This window comes from Lissotriton vulgaris, chromosome 2_1, assembly GCF_964263255.1.
Source record: "Lissotriton vulgaris chromosome 2_1, aLisVul1.2, whole genome shotgun sequence".
In the NCBI taxonomy this organism is placed as follows: Eukaryota; Metazoa; Chordata; class Amphibia; order Caudata; family Salamandridae; genus Lissotriton; species Lissotriton vulgaris.
Genome location: NC_141687.1, coordinates 1,351,206,300 through 1,351,213,353, shown reverse-complemented (window position 1 = coordinate 1,351,213,353; position 7,054 = coordinate 1,351,206,300). Strand labels below are relative to the sequence as shown.

The window sequence follows — 7,054 nt, the reverse complement described above, 5'->3', positions numbered from 1 at the left end:
TAGTGCAGATATATGTGAGCTCCCTTGCCCCAACTACCTTTCATTCCCCTTTCTTACAAAAAATCCCCACTCTAACTTTTTTCCCACCGCCAAACAGCATCAGAAGTCTTCCCGTAGTCCTATGAGGTTTACAGTGATCACTTTCTACCACTAGACTTATGTGATAGAATGGATGAGTTGGGGCATGGTTAATGGTGTGTACAGCTGTATTGCCCTACCAAGCAACGCCAATTTAATTGCTTTCTGCATGAAGGCAATGAGTCAAATTATTGCAGCTCCATAGGGAGCTGCCTACCATTATATTATATGAGTGTAATCCCTTTAGGACGTAATGGCTAGGGCGGTCAACCTCGAATCTGGGGAACTGGGTTCAAGTCTCAGCAATGATGCTGAACATTCTGTGATTCTGGGCAAATCACTTTCAGCCAGATTCATCATAGTCCCATTTTGCGAGTCCTTAATAGCGATTATTAAGGAATCGCTATTAAGGACTTGCAAAACGGGATTCATGTAGGAATCGCTAAATAAATTGTGATTCCTACACATTCCTTATTTGCAATTAGAAAATTGCTAACCGCAAATAAGGATGCGATTTCAAGGGTGCCAGGGGCGTCCAAAGGACACCCTGTAGCACCCCTGAAATGTAATCTACATTGGTGTTGCGCACACACATGTCCAAAGGACATGTGTGTGTTTAACATGCAACTTAGAAAAATGCATTTAAATGCATTTTTCTAAGTTTTCACTATTTACCACGAGGTTTGACCTCGTGGTAAATAGCGGCCCAAAATTGCGGTTTCGCAATTTTGAAATGGTTCATGAATTGCATTTAAGGAATCTCAAATAGAGATTCCTTAAATGCAATTCCTCGCAAATGTGCAAATTCTTTATTAGCGAATTTTGCATTTGGGATGATTAATCCCAAATGCAAAAATTGCACTCGCAAATTGCCAGATTCTCAGAATCTGGCCCTTTGCGAGCGCATTTTTCTTTGATGAATCTAGCTGTTAATCTCCCCATGCCTAACAAAATTAAAAAAAATACAAAAAAAAATGAATGTGTCCTCATGTAATGCAACTGGTACTTTGTTAAGCGCTCTGATATCTGATTCGGGTCAAGTTTGCGCTATATAAAACTCTGTAAAATATATATTTTTTTTTAACTGGATAATTACGCAATTTCCTCAATGGCCTTCAGTGAATGCTTAACACTTCTTTGTATTCCAAAATCTACGCATATTAGTTATAAATTGCACCAGGTCAGTGTATTTTTTGCAATGCTTTTCTCCAATTAAATAACTGTGACTCAGTTAGATATGCTTTGAATTATACCTCTGAAACTTAAACCAGTCACAATCTAATTCCTGGTTTTAATATCTAGCAGGACATAATCATGGTTTCATTCAACGTCCTATTTTTCACTTGCGATCGCTCTGTGTGTCTTAGAAAAAATTGAGACTTTCTGCTTTTGGACAATTCCGGAGAATTTCTTTGTAAATGGCTGGTAGAAAATATAGATTAAACTGGTCGGCCAATCACTGAAGAGAGAGATTTTAAAGCTATGATTCTTTTCCAATCATCTGGTAAGCACAATAAGTAAACTTTTATATTAAGATTGCAACTGCAGGATAATGGTACTAATTACCAACATGATTCAGTAAAATCCTACATTTGGGAATAAGTTAATCCAATAATGGTCAGTAAAAATTAACATGCATGTCCTCACATATGCCTTGCATTGCTCTCCAATTACAAATGTACCACTTATGAAAAGGCTGAAACTTTTAGCTTGTGGCACTACTATAAGGCAGCCATTTGTGGATGTACTATTTTATTTAGGCAACTTTTTTTCAGGAGGTTCAAGTTCAGGTTTACAATGTGTACTGTCTAATAAGGAAAACTTACTTTGTTATGGATAGAATATACATTTGTCCTTTATTATCAATACCGGTTTATTGATATATCATGGCTAGCGCTTGAAGATATATTGCAAGTGATCAATGTGTTATCTCTGTTTTGAAGTTTATGTATAAATGTTTTTTTCATTTTTTTTTGTGAAGAAACAGTGTCTTACGATTCAAAATATTTTTGAAGACTTAATTGCAAGCTATTCTGGCACAACGGAGGGTCTAAAACAGGTGTTGCTTCAAAGGGCACAGGAGGAAAAGCAGTTGATGATGGACTGTGGCAATCGGGGAAGTGCTGGAAGACTTAAGAGGGTGTTACGTGAAAAGGACAAAAAAGCCAAGCAGAGTGGTCAGGATAACATAAGAGTTGCTAACCATACTTCTGCCGAAAGCACAGCTTTACAGCCTGGTGATGTGAGTTCGCGGATGAATTTGCAGAAACTTGAAAACCTGGCCCTTTTAGCAGGGATGGCTAGTGTCCTTCATCCAAAATCTACAAGTAAATATGACGGAGTAGAACGTGAATAAGAACTTGTCTTGGAGTCCCCACTTAAATCTAAATATCAAGGACAAAAACATGCCTCCCTTTCACCACCATAGTAGTAGTAGTATGATACTTGTATAGCGCACTACTCACCCGCAAGGGTCTCAAGGCGCTTGTACGAATACCACTGTGGAACCCGTCCTGGCTTTCCCTGTGAGGCATCCACTCCTGGGCACCCCCAGGGTGAAGGCCAGGCATCCTTAGCGTTGTGGGGGCCGTTGTGGAGATTAAGCAAGCTATTGCCCAGAGTTGCAGAGTGGGACTCTATGATTAGAATAGGCACCGAGGCGAGAATTATCAGGTCCGTGGAATTTTGAGCCCAAGACCCGCCGAGGCCAGTTATTACCCAAAAAACTATTTCCTACACAAGAGCTGGCTGTTTCGAGCAATGGAGTAACACCTACTAGACCCTGCAAACAAAATGATGGTACACTTTGCACCACATAGTTTAACACCACAAGGTTTTGTGGCTCACGGCTCACAGTCACACAGCCCAGCCTACAGTGCAGTAACGCCAGTGGATGTGAACAGTACCCCTTACCATGATGACCCCTTTGCAAGCAACGGAAGCTGTGACCATAATGTAAACAGAGCTAAATGAGTGCTGCCACTATACGCATTTGCATATTGTTAGGCCTGTATGCCAGCCTTTTTTCCTTGGTGAACGTAACATGCCTTTTGTTGCCAAAACCACATAAGTTCTACCAGTTATCTCTGCAAAAAACCTTCATACTTATTCAAACATTGAATTAATATGGTGCATTCATTTCCTCAACAATAGGGCACATATACCTACCTATAAAAATGTGAGTAAACAAATGGAACACTGTTTGATATGATCAGTATAAATGATGGACTAATGAGGGCTTTTCTTTTTTTCCCCCCTCAGGACAATGAAGAATCATTTCATTTGATGACGGAGGAAAGTCCATCATTCAACACTGGGGTAATTTTTAAATTTTTTTTAAAGGTACATAGGAAATGGCATTTCCACTTGCATGACGTAATTATGATCTGCTTTCTCTCTAAGGAAATGGTATATAACTCCTTGACCATAATTAATCAAAACGAAAGCTTTTCTGTTGGCCCTGGTTTCTGTCTGAATGAGGAGTGTGTACGGTTACAAGCCGAAAACAAACACATAAAAGGTGAGTGCTTGATATTCTACCTTTCCACTGCAACAAATTCCCATTAATAATCCTTGTTTTCCATCCAAACACATGCATTGCCAAAAAGTATGCCTGTTAAGTGTATATTGTATTTATTATCTGCTGCCTTTAACAACTATATTTATTTGATTATAGCACAGTTGCAAGCCACTTGCAATAGTGAGTTGGCTATACAGTATTTGCAAGCTGCGCTGTCTGCTTTGACCAATTCAAGGAATTTAACAGATGCAACAGCATCAAAAATATGCAGTTGATCATTCACTGTACAAAAGGTACTTCTTTTCTTTGCCACCCTTTTAACACAGTTAAAGTTTATATAGGACAAACCTTGTAGATTTCCTGCATGAGGACTTTGAAATCTTTCTGCATGCAATGTTTTTAAATATGGCTGCAGATACACTCCTGGAGCTAACCTAGCAAATATTACATTATTAGCCATGTACAGATGCCAAATCAAAATCAGAAAACCACTCTATGTATACATATTTTTAGAATGTAACCTAACATAATGGCAAATAGTTAATAGTTGTGATATTTTGCAGACTGATATGCAGCAGTTGGTAAAGGACTCAAACAATCCTTCACGGTTCAGAGATGTATTCGTTCCAAAGAAAAAATTGCACAGACTCCTGGAGAAAGCCAAGGAAGCTCGGGACAGTGCAGGTTTTCTTCTCAATGGTATCAGCGAAATACTTTTTTCTCCTAAAGAACTTGCATCTGCAAAAGGTGTAACGAAGGCTCGTGCTGGAATGCTGTCCTTGATGAGGAGAAGGTTGATGCATTGTTTGGTAAGATATTACAAATGTTCAAATTAACATTCAGTCGAGCTGGTTTTGTGAAAATTCACTATACATTGTGTTAAGTTATGTTTGCATATGTGGTGTTGTATCATAATTGAACGATGACTCCATCATTACTTAACAGCTGTCTGCAAAAGAACAGTAAGAGCAATGGTGGTGGCTTGTAATTTCTTAATAGTTTGTGCTGAGCTTGTGCTACAAATGGCATGCAAATATGGCGCAAAGCATGGAGTTGGGATTTCATTTATAAGTCTGTAGGTCCAGGTGTGAGGTGCTCAAACTGGATGAATCGGTGATAGCAAACTGCACTTATAAAATATACTGTGCTTGCAGCTTTTATTTAGACCCGATCAACTCCCTAATAATTAGATCAGTTGGTCCTGGTCCTAACGCTTGGTTGTAAGCTCCTAATTTGATTTCTGGTCACTATGCTAGTTTCTTAGACTGTTTTCCAAATATGATTATTGCAAGTACAGTTCAGACTCACTGTGGTTGCCTCCATGATGGTTTTGCAAAGAAATCGGGCACTGATTACTTTTGGTTTGCAGAGAAAGCATGACCACGTCTAGTGAACATGACTATGGCACATGTTTGTTTCAATGCATCTACATTTGTACAGTCTTTCTTCCAAGTACCCCAGCATTTCAAAAGGGTGAAAGAGGCAGAGAAGACATACTTCTACTTGGGGCTAGAACTGTCATTAGGGACCAGGGGCTCATAGCTCATAAAGGAACTTTTTTTTGTTCACCTTCTGCCCCACTCTTCATCAATGCTTTGCTCTCACCTGTGCCCCTTTGACCAAGTGGCCTTAATGTTTCACTTAGGAACCCTGTAACCCTGACCATATTTCATGTGGCACACTGTATGAAATAATGGAATTGGAACTTTTTATAGGCAGCCCAGCTGTATTAAAAACCATAAATAATGGTGGTAACATAATACTGATGTTATTTTGTTTTTCCAGAGTTTATGAAGTCTGTGTGCAGTGCCAACGGCTGGCCATCACTTGACAACAGAAGTATGAGAAGGAAGCCGGCTATAAAAATTTGCAATGCCAGAAGAGGATTAAGGAACTCTCCGCATCTAGAATCAAACCACGAAGTTGCTGGATTTCGTTAAGCCATTTGTTCTTGTTGCAGTAGTCTGGCCTTTTTCCCTGGACTTTTTCCCTTGTTTGGTATCCTGGCCCCTGTTTGGCCAAATATGTGCTTTAGATAAATAAAATTACATATTGACACATCCCTTTTGGTAATTTTTCCTTTACCACTGTTTTGTTTAGTCTTTTTCAAATGGTCACCATATCAAACAGCATCAGATAATGCTCTGTACCTCAAAATAAGGCAAATCCCAGTGAGTCAGAAGTATGGGAGTAGCGGCACCCGTTAAGCTTATCTGAATGCAAAGGTATAACATTGCTGCAGGCCACTTCTTTTGTATGAAGGTGCTTGTGGTATTTCTGCAGCACAAACCTAGCCAAAAATAGCATTTTATATTTTATACAAGTGTCTACCTCTCGCTGTAGAGTTTAAAAAGTAATCTTTCCAATGCAGGAGAAAAATAATCTGAGTATTAGGACCAGATTTATAGACATTTTGTGTCTGGTTTGCTTGAGTTTTATAATGCAGACCTGAATCAAAATCCTTTTCAGGATTTGTAAACAAGAGCAAATTGGTATTTGGTACAACACTCTTCCGAAATGGGAAAAGTTTCACGTTTGTCTAGATATAGTATTTTTTTGGTAATAGAAGGGTACCCTTCCATTACAAAACCTAAGCTAGACTCTCGCAGACAACATTGCATTATAGTACCAATGTGTGTGCATGGCTCTCAGCTGCCTAATGGTGTAGTGGTGCTAGTGAAAGGGATAGACATGACACTTTCTCACTCTCCTAGTGGGACCCTGCAAGGCAATATAGGCAGTCGGATAACATGCTCCTAACATGGAATTGTCAAGGTGTAATCCAACCTGTAATGATTTATTAGTGATCCACAGGCATTCTATATTAATTAAATCATCTGGGAGTAATCTACACTTGGCCTTCGAGTGGCCTAAAATCATCCAAGTGTATTGCACAATCATCTGAAAGTCCTTATATAGTCATCATTTAGTAATCTACACATTCTGAAGTTGCCCTTAAATAATCCAGAGTAATCCATGCTCATTTTTGAGTTGTCATTAAATAATCCTAGAGTAATCAAAACTCATACTGAAAATGTCATAGGGTCATTCTAAAGTAATCAATAGCCATCCTGAAGCGGTCATAGGATCGTCCAGGAATAATCCACACTCATCCTGAAAATGTCATGGGATCATTCCAGAGTAATCAACTTCCATCCTGAAGCAGTTATAGGATCATCCAGGAATAATCAACAGTCATCTTTAAATTGTCTAGAGCCCATCCTGCAGTAATCCGCACTCATCCTGAAGTTGTCAATGAGTATTCGTGGAGTTGTAAAAGGTAACCACTCCCTGCCAGTGGAAGTCATCAGAACACCATCCTAGAGTAGTTTTTGTGATTACAGTAAGAGTCATCGCATTTAAACATTCTGCCCTATGGGCATACTTCAGGATGACTTGAGATGACTTCCCCTGATAATTACAGGAATAAGTCATTAGATGACAACAGAATCACTC

General features: G+C 39.1%; 1 pseudogene; it reads left to right on the top strand.

Annotated features, from left to right (window-relative positions):
* Positions 1 to 1,392: 1,392 nt before the first annotated feature.
* LOC147732593 (uncharacterized) lies at positions 1,393 to 5,538 on the top strand (annotated as a pseudogene).
* The last annotated feature ends 1,516 nt before the right edge of the window (positions 5,539 to 7,054 follow it).